This window comes from Dendrobates tinctorius, unplaced genomic scaffold (genome assembly GCF_039654945.1).
Source record: "Dendrobates tinctorius isolate UK_male_01 unplaced genomic scaffold, ASM3965494v1 ptg000058l, whole genome shotgun sequence".
NCBI classification, from domain to species: Eukaryota; Metazoa; Chordata; class Amphibia; order Anura; family Dendrobatidae; genus Dendrobates; species Dendrobates tinctorius.
Genome location: NW_027361726.1, coordinates 25,688,015 through 25,698,733, shown reverse-complemented (window position 1 = coordinate 25,698,733; position 10,719 = coordinate 25,688,015).

Here is a 10,719-nt window from a genome sequence, read left to right as displayed (position 1 = left end):
ACCCTATCTTTAGCATAGGGTGCACAGACCGTGGGCTGACCGTGCGCTAGTAGAATTTTGCATGCGCTGCGCCCTTTTGACGATGCTCTGAGCGCACCAAAATGCAACATGGTGCGTTCGGCGCACACCGGCTCACCGTCAAAAGAGCGCAGCACACGCAAAATTCTACTAGCGCATGGTCAGCGCACGGTCTGCGCACTCTATGCTAAAGATAGGGTGTGCAGATCGCATGCAGCCGTGTGCGATACTAGGCGGAGATGACCGGAGGGGGCGGGCAGGGGGCGGGGCTTAGCGGCTGCCGTGCGCTGCGGCCCAAAACGCTAGTGTGAAGCTAGCCTAAGGCAGGAGTAGTTGCACCGACGTCATCGTCTGGCCCAAGAAGGCCTGTAAGGTTCCCTTTTCTTGGAGTAGGAAATCCGCTTTTAAAGCCGGAGCATCAGGAACAGGTTTTGGCGTACATTGCCGAAACAGCCACCAGCTCTATTGCCTCCTCTTCTGAACGTTCGAAACCTGCAAGCACAGAGACGTCAGTGCAGGGTTCTGGTCAGGAAAAACACCTTTCCTTGTGTCCTTCACCCCCATCAAAAGTTAAGGATGCGGCAGCCCACACGTCAGATTACTCTATGGAGCTCTTTTCACATACCATGCCTGGGTTATCCAGTCAAATCCTGAATTTCCCAGTCCAAGATTAATCTGACATGGAGTGCACTGATGCACAGCCACTGCTAGATGATTCTGCTGGTACATTGACCCAGAGCACTACATTGCCCTCGCAGTCTACTGAGCCAGAATCTGACCCTGATGAAACTCAGGTGCCCCTTCCCGCATACTATACCACCTTACACGGTGACACAGGAAGGTAAAGAGGAAGGTGCAGATGACTTTGAAGAGGAGGTGATGGATGACCCAGTTCTTGACCCGGATTGGCATTCATTGGGGGAGGAGGGTGGCGCAGGCAATAGTTCAGATAAGGAGAAGGATCCACAGCAGGCATTGACATCGCAGCAGCGGTTATCTGCCAGGCCCGTAGCTGTCCAAAAACATGGACCAAAAACTAAAAGAGTTGCAGGACAGCTTGGCCAGATGGTCAACTTAGCACAGCGTGCAAGGCCAGGAAAAATATACCATAGTAGGAAGAGTGCAGTGTGGCACTTCTTTGTCCAAAATCCTACTGATGAGGCAAAGGTTACCTGTAAGAAGTGCGGAAGGACCTTTAGCCGAGGTAAACAACTCAGAAATTTGAATACCATAAGTGAAAGCTCATCCACAGAGCGCAGTCGCAGTGATAACGGCCGTAATTTTGTGGCAGCCATAGCCCTTGCAAAACTCACACACATACCTTGCCTGGCTCACACTTTGAACCTGGTGGTGCAGTGCTTCCTTAATAATTATCCGGAGTTAACATCCCTGCTCCATAAGGTGCGAAGACTGTGCTCGCACATCCATCGCTCAGTCGTATGCAGAAGTTGCAGCGATTGCTCCACCTCCCCAAGCACCACCTAATCATAGACGTTGCAACAAGGTGGAACTCCACCCTGCACATGGTTGAGAGGCTGTGCGAACAGAGGCAGGCTGTAATGCATTTGTGGGAGGATACACGGGCAGGCAGTTTGAGGGAAGACATGGAATTGTCGAATGTGCAGTGGTCAAAGCTGGAAGACCTCTGTAAAGTCCTTCAGTGTTTTGAGGAATGCACATGGCTGGTAAGCGCAGACGACGCCATCATAAGCATGAGCATCCCATTTATGCATCTGCTCATGCAAAGTTTGACGCACATTAAGGATCTGGCGTCTGCAGCAGAGGAGGAGGAACAGGAGGAGGAGGGAAGCCTTGCTGACAGTCAGCCATTGTCTGGTCAGGGAACTGTCCTGGACGAGGTGGAGGAAGAAGTGGAAGAGGAGGAGGATGATGGGGATGATTATTTTGGGCAGGAGCATGCGTCTCAGGTGGCAAGAGAAAACGTTACCATTCCAAGGTCAGGTACAGGTTTGTGTGTGACTGCAAGGATGTGGATTTGCCAGAAAGTGCTCCTCCAGCAACCACTGGCAGTGCATCATTGACACCTGGAACATTGGCCCACATGTGCCATTATACCTTGCGGATCCTAAAAAGGGACCCCCGCATTGCCAAAATGATGAAGGATGACGACTACTGGCTGGCCAGCATCCTTGATCCACGCTACAAAGGCAAATTACACAACATGCCACAGGAGAACCTAGAGATAATATTGGTTAACAAACAAGCAACTCTGGTAAACCATTTGTTTGAGGCTTTCCCAGCACACAGCAGCGGTGCTGGTTCTCCCACGAGCCATAGGGGGCACAATGGAAGAGGTGTTCGTGGTGCACACAGCCGAAGTGACGTTGGAGACAGGGGTTTCATGACCATGTTGTGGTCTGATTTCTCAAGTATCGCTCACACGACTGCTAATACTGCATCGATTAAAAGTGACAGGAGACAGCAGTTGTCAACTATGGTTACAAACTACTTCTCTCATATCGATGTTCTCCCTCACAGGTCATTCCCCTTTGACTACTGGGACTCTAAACTTGACACCTGGCCTGAATTGGCACAATATGCCTTACAGGAGCTTGCTTGTCCTGTTGCTAGTGTGTTATCTGAAAGAGTCTTCAGTGCTGCTGGATCAATCCTCACAGAAAAAAAGACCCGTCTGTCGACCAAAAATGTTGATGATCTAACCTTCATTAAAATGAACCATGCATGGGTTTCAATGGATTTTGTCCCACCTTCCCCTGATGACACATAGGTTGCCAGAAAACTGCCTCGCATTTGTCCTCTTCCACAGACTTGCCCAATTCCGCCATTTGCAGCTGCTAAATGTCCAGCCTACACATCAACATATGCCATTTTTAAAACCTCCCTAACTGGGCTGCCCCCCGAGGGCTGGGGTCAAAACCTGGCGCACCCGGGCAAGTGTCGTTACTCTGAACAGGTGGATTGGCCCACTGATGGCCGATGGCACTGGCACAGGGCCCCTCATAGTACAATACAATGTCTCTGACGGTGGGGGGGCCCACTCACCGTCAGACACACCAGCGTACTATGAGGGGCCCTGTTCCAGTACCATCACCCAAAAGTGTCCCCCCCTGCTTGGTCATGGCCACAGCACTTGCAAGTTGCAATACTTACCTCTCCGTGCTCCACCGCTGTGTAGTCTGGGCAGTTAAATCCTTCACAGGGACAGGGACGGCCACTAGAAATTTGGTGTATTGATCGATGATGGCTAAGATGTAGCTATGGCCTGTCCTGCTGGCCTCTACCTTCAGATAATCAATGGCTACCATTTGTAATGGACGTCAACTTACAAGCAGATGCAATGGTGCGTTATGATCACCTTTCACAGTTGTGATAGTCACAGACGTGTGACATTCCTGCCACCATTTTTCAACGTCTACTCTCATGCCAATCCAATAGAATCGCCTACGGCCTGTGGCTTCTGTCTTTTGCACTCCAAAATGACCAGACACATCATGATAGGCAGTGAGGACCATGTCTACATCTCTCCTTGTGATCACAATTTGATGGAGACGAGTAACGGTGATGTGATCCACGCTACTGCAATAAGGCAATCCTTTCTTCACAAAGAACCGTTTTCGCTGTCTCCACAGACACAGTAATTCAGGGTCTGCATTGCCTCTGCAACATCTACCGGGAGGTTTTCCCGTGATGAGTAATTCCCAAATTTCTGCAAACACTCGACTTTCCATCTGTACTTGTATCCATGTAGTTTCCAGTAGTGGAGAGTCTGGACTGGCTTACTGAGATTGAAATATATACGAAGATTTAAAAGTACCACAACACTGTATACTGGTGTACGCTTCGAATACCTTTCCCTTTTTCTACTTTTTAAATTCAGGTGTAATACATACTGAGCCTGTGAGTGTCTGTGTCTGACTCCGGAAGTATAGACGGAAATTTACAATTACCCCTAGACTGGATACACCTGGTATGGGCTGATACATAATAAAAAATTTTGAACAAAGGTACTGTATCATCCATAGTGAGTGAGCATGTGTGATTTACGCCTTCTATATATACGGTGAATCGGAGATACCAATTTTTACCCTATACTCGATACAGCTTGTATCTTGTTATACAGTACCTTTGTTCGACATTTAGTATTATGGTCAAATCCATACTGGGTAAGCGTCTGAGTGTGACTACGGGACTATGTATACGGAGATTTCAATTGTACCCTGTAATATACAGTGGGGAAAAAAAGTATTTAGTCAGTCAGCAATAGTGCAAGTTCCACCACTTAAAAAGATGAGAGGCGTCTGTAATTTACATCATAGGTAGACCTCAACTATGGGAGACAAACTGAGAAAAAAAAATCCAGAAAATCACATTGTCTGTTTTTTTTTCATTTTATTTGCATATTATGGTGGAAAATAAGTATTTGGTCAGAAACAAGCAATCAAGATTTCTGGCTCTCACAGACCTGTAACTTCTTCTTTAAGAGTCTCCTCTTTCCTCCACTCATTACCTGTAGTAATGGCACCTGTTTAAACTTGTTATCAGTAAAAAAAAGACACCTGTGCACACCCTCAAACAGTCTGACTCCAAACTCCACTATGTTGAAGACCAAAGAGCTGTCAAAGGACACCAGAAACAAAATTGTAGCCCTGCACCAGGCTGGGAAGACTGAATCTGCAATAGCCAACCAGCTTGGGGTGAAGAAATCAACTGTGGGAGCAATAATTAGAAAATGGAAGACATACAAGACCACTGATAATCTCCCTCGATCTGGTGCTCCACGCAAAATCCCACCCCGTGGGGTCAGAATGATCACAAGAACGGTGAGCAAAAATCCCAGAACCACGCGGGGGGACCTAGTGAATGAACTGCAGAGAGCTGGGACCAATGTAACAAGGCCTACCATAAGTAACACACTACGCCACCATGGACTCAGATCCTGCAGTGCCAGACGTGTCCCACTGCTTAAGCCTGTACATGTCCGGGCCCGTCTGAAGTTTGCTAGAGAGCATTTGGATGATCCAGAGGAGTTTTGGGAGAATGTCCTATGGTCTGATGAAACCAAACTGGAACTGTTTGGTAGAAACACAACTTGTCGTGTTTGGAGGAAAAAGAATACTGAGTTGCATCCATCAAACACCATACCTACTGTAAAGCATGGTGGTGGAAACATCATGCTTTGGGGCTGTTTCTCTGCAAAGGGGCCAGGACGACTGATCCGGGTACATGAAAGAATGAATGGGGCCATGTATCGTGAGATTTTGAGTGCAAACCTCCTTCCATCAGCAAGGGCATTGAAGATGAAACGTGGCTGGGGCTTTCAACATGACAATGATCCAAAGCACACCGCCAGGGCAACGAAGGAGTGGCTTCGTAAGAAGCATTTCATGGTCCTGGAGTGGCCTAGCCAGTCTCCAGATCTCAACCCTATAGAAAACCTTTGGAGGGAGTTGAAAGTCCGTGTTGCCAAGCGAAAAGCCAAAAACATCACTGCTCTAGAGGAGATCTGCATGGAGGAATGGGCCAACATACCAACAACAGTGTGTGGCAACCTTGTGAAGACTTACAGAAAACGTTTGATCTCTGTCATTGCCAACAAAGGATATATCACAAAGTATTGAGATGAAATTTTGTTTCTGACCAAATACTTATTTTCCACCATAATATGCAAATAAAATGAAAAAAAAAACAGACAATGTGATTTTCTGGATTTTCTTTTCTCAGTTTGTCTCCCATAGTTGAGGTCTACCTATGATGTAAATTACAGACGCCTCTCATCTTTTTAAGTGGTGGAACTTGCACTATTGCTGACTGACTAAATACTTTTTTTCCCCACTGTATATACTTGCCATCTTGTTATCCAGTACCTTTTTTACAACATTTTTTATTATGGTCAAACCCAGACTGAGTGAGCGTCTGAGGGTGACTCCGGAAATATATACTGAGATTTCAAATTTGGCCAACACTTTATACAGCTGTACGCTTCTGATACAGTAACCTTTTTTGCTATTTAGATTCTGGTGTAATCCATAATGAGCCTGTGAACGTCTGTCTGTTACTCCAGAAATATATTTGGAGATTTAAGATTACCCCAACACTGTATACACCTGTACGCTTGTGTTACATTACCCATTTACAGCTTTTCATATTCTTGTGTAATCCATACTGGGCCTGAGAGCGTTTGTGTCTGCCTCCTGAAATATATAGGGAGATTCAGAATGTTTATACTATACTATATATACCTTGTATCTGGTGATACTGTACCCTTTCTCAACTTTTTATTTTATTGTGTAATCTATACTGAGCCTGTGAGCGTCTGTGTATGACTCATGAAATATATATGGAGATTTACTGTTATCCCTAGACTGTATAGAGCTGTACGCTTCTGATACAGTACCATATATCTGCTGGCATTTTGGGTTCATTTTCCAAAACATGAGGAAGTATGGTGGATGTGGACGTGGGCGTGGGGGGCCACCTGGTACTGATGGTGGTGGTGGTGCATCTGCTGGTAGTGCCAAAAACACAATAGCAGCTAAGGCAGGAGGTGTTGAGCCTGCATCATGGTCTAGCTCCGGAAGCCCTGTAAGGCTCCCTTTTCTGGGAGTAGGTAGACTGCTTTTAAAGCTGGAGCATCAGGAACTGTTTCTGGCTTACATTGCTGAAACAGCCTCCAGCTCTATCGCCTCCTTCTGAAGTTTCAAAAAATGCAAGCACTGAGTCATCAGTGCAGGCTTCTGGTCAGGAGCAACCACTTTCCTTGTGTCCTTCACCCACACCAAAAGTGAAGGATGCGGCAGCACACACTTCAGATTACTCCATGGAGCTCTTTTCACATACCATGCCTGGGTTCATTAAAAATGGGCCCATCATATACTGGAGCATTCCAAATGGGGGACATCAGACACTGGAGCAGCATTTACGGGGCCCATTATACACTGGAGCATTAGAAATGGAGCCCATTATATATGGAGCATTATTAGGGCCCATCATACACTGGAGCATCATCCATGAAGCCCATCATATACTGGAGCATTCCAAATGGGGGGCATCAGACACTGGAGCAGCATTTACGGGGCCCATTATACACTGGAGCATTAGAAATGGAGCCCATTATATATGGAGCATTATTTGGGCCCATAAGACACTGGAGCATCATCCATGGGGCCCATCATATACTGTAGAATTATGTGGAGCTCATATACTGTATGGAACATTATATGTGACCAATTATTCTGTATGGAGAAATATATGGGGCTCATTATTCTGTATGGCCCACAATGTGGTGGCCTGAATACTGTATGGAGTAATATACTGTCCTTTTTTTGAGCTATTGTACAATTTAAAAGAGATCAGTCATGTCATGTAAGCAGTGAAGTATTTGTCATTGTACTATACCTATATTTCTGTGCCGTATTGGAGCATCATGAGTTGTGGTATGTGTTAAAGGGGCGCACTGACACTCTTTGGCCCAGGGCACACAAAAACCTGGAGCCAGCCCTACTCCCCACAACTTTAGCCAAATAACCCCCAGTTTTCAATGCGTAACTATTATTATGAAGTAAATTAAGGTTGACAAGCTTCAGTAATAAGAATTTATGTTTTTGGCATTAAAATGGGCACTGTAGGTGTGTTTCCTGTCCTCCACTCCCTGCCGACTTTGCTTCCCCATTGACTTTCATTGGGTTTCGTGTTTCAGTCGGACCCCGACTTTTCCCTATAGTCGGCCGATTTCGTTCGACCCGACTTTTGCGAAAGTCGGGTTTCATGAAACCCGACTCGACTCTAAAAAAGGCAAAGTCGCTCATCTCTACTTATAACAATGTCACTTTGTAACAAAAGTTTGAAGGAAAGTTGAAGAGCTTCATTTTATAAACAGATAAAACTTTATTTACATAAAGTAGAAATAATAAATATTGGATTGACATAAACTGGAGACTTAGGCTGGGTTCACACGTAGCGGAACTCTCTTGGAAATTACTGTGAGAATTCCGGAATTCCATTCCGCGGGAAAATCGCATTTTAAATTCCCGTGGAAAAACTAGCATTTTGCAAGCGTAATTAGCTTGCAGAATTGCTAGTGTTTTCCAAGCGATCTGTAGCATCGCTTGGAGAACTGATTGACAGGTTAGTCACACTCGTCAAACATAGTGTTTGACGAGTGTGACCAACTTTTTACTATTGAGGCTGCCTATGCGGCATCAATAGTAAAAGATAGAATGTTAAAAATAATTTAAAAAAAAAATATTGTTATTCTCACCATCCGACATCCCGCGCAGCCTTCCCGCCTCTCTCCACGCTCCCGGTCCCAGTAATCCTTTGTGACAATTACCGCGATGACGTCCGTTCTCGCGGGATCGCGACGTCTGGCGGTCATTCGCGAAGACATCGTGCAAATGACCGCGAGACTTCGCGATCCCGCGAGAACGGACGTCATCGCTCGCAAAGGCTTACTGGGACCGGGAGCGTGGAGAGAGGCGGGAAGGCTGCGCGGGACGTCGGAAGGTGAGAATAACAATATTTATTATTTTAAATTCTATTTTTTACTGGGATATGGTACCCAAAGCCCGGAGGACAGTCTCCTCTCCTCCGGACCATGGGTACCATCCGCAAATGTTCTGCTTACTTTTCGCATGGTGTGCACAGCCACATGCGGAAAGTAAGCAGAACAATGCATTCCTATGGGTGCGTGATCGCTGCGATTCCTCAAAATTAATGAGCATGCTGCGTTTTTTACCGCAACGCGATTCCGCCGCAGCATTAGCACAGCATTGCGGAATCCCATAGGAATGCACGGGATTTTTATTTTTCGCGTTTTCACGGCAAAATCGCGTGGTTAAAACCGCCGCAGAAACGCGAAAAAAACGCCACGTGTGAACTCAGCCTTACTGAACGCTGCGGATCCCTGGATCCGGACTTTAGATGTGATTATTCCCAAGGCGTCGTATGCTATAGAAAGTCTCAGACTCTTCTGATATTCACTTTATTATTGTGTTACTGGATGGCATTGGCGTTTACTGATGGCCCGGCTCTCATCATTTTGATGGCTTGTTGCCTCGCGGAGCAGGGAAGTGTCAATCATGACAATTTGGTGATAGAATATTAAATTCCCGGCTTCTTTTTATGAAAAATAAATCACCTTTCAGTCCAGGCGGAGGCGCCCGGCTGCCGAGCACAATGCAGAACTATCAGTGGGAATAATCACACTCTGGGTCATTTAAATAAAGGACATTCCCAGGGCTCTGACAAACACAAGCGCTTCTGCAGATGGACTGCAACCGGTTCCCTCTGGGGGAACCTTAAGGAAGGGGTCACCAGTTTAACTCCGAATCTCACGAAAAAGTAGAAATGTTTACATGTGACTCTGAAATCTTAGGAAACATAAAACTGGCGGTCTGGAAATGATCTCATCTCGAGAGAAACGTCACTACAATCTACGATGTATCTCCATGAACAGCAGAGTCACTCTGTACATATAATGCAGAATAGTGAGCGCAGCTCTGGAGGATAATACAGGATATAACTCAGGATCAGTACAGAATCAGTAATGTAATATATTTACACAGTGACTGCACCAGCAGAATAGTGAGTGCAGCTCTGGGGTATAATACAGGATGTAACTCAGGATCAGTACAGGATCAGTAATGAATGTACACAGTGACCGCACCAGCAGAATAGTGAGTGCAGCTCTGGGGTATAATACAGGATGTAACTCAGCATCAGTACAGGATCAGTAATGTAATGTATGTACACAGTGACTGCACCAGCAGAATAGTGAGTGCAGCTCTGGAGTATAATACAGGATGTAACTCAGGATCAGTAATGTAATGTATGTACTCAGTGACTGCACCAGCAGAATAGTGAGTGCAGCTCTGGAGTATAACACAAGATGTAACTCAGGATCAATAATGTAATGTATGTACACAGTGACTGCACCAGCAGAATAGTGAGTGCAGCTCTGGAGTATAATACAGGATGTAACTCAGGATCAGTAATGTGTGTACACAGTGACTGCACAAGCAGAATAGTGAGTGCAGCTCTGGGGTATAATACAGGATGTAACTCATGATCAATAATGTAATGTATGTACACAGTGAGTGCACCAGCAGAATAGTGAGTGCAGCTCTGGAGTATAACACAGGATGTAACTCAGGATCAATAATGTAATGTATGTACACAGTGAGTGCACCAGCAGAATAGTGAGTGCAGCTCTGGAGTATAACACAGGATGTAACTCAGGATCAATAATGTAATGTATGTACAATGTGAGTGCACCAGCAGAATAGTGAGTGCAGCTCTGGAGTATAACACAGGATGTAACTCAGGATCAATAATGTAATGTATGTACACAGTGACTGCACCAGCAGAATAGTGAGTGCAGCTCTGGAGTATAACACAGGATGTAACTCAGGATCAATAATGTAATGTATGCACACAGTGAGTGCACCAGCAGAATAGTGAGTGCAGCTCTGGAGTATAATACAGGATGTAACTCAGGATCAATAATGTAATGTATGTACACAGTGACTGCACCAGCAGAATAGTGAGTGCAGCTCTGGAGTATAATACAGGATGTAACTCAGGATCAATAATGTAATGTATGTACACAGTGACTGCACCAGCAGAATAGTGAGTGCAGCTCTGGAGTATAATACAGGATGTGACTCAGGATCAGTAATGTATGTACAGGGTGACTGCACCAGCAGAATAGTGAGTGCAGCT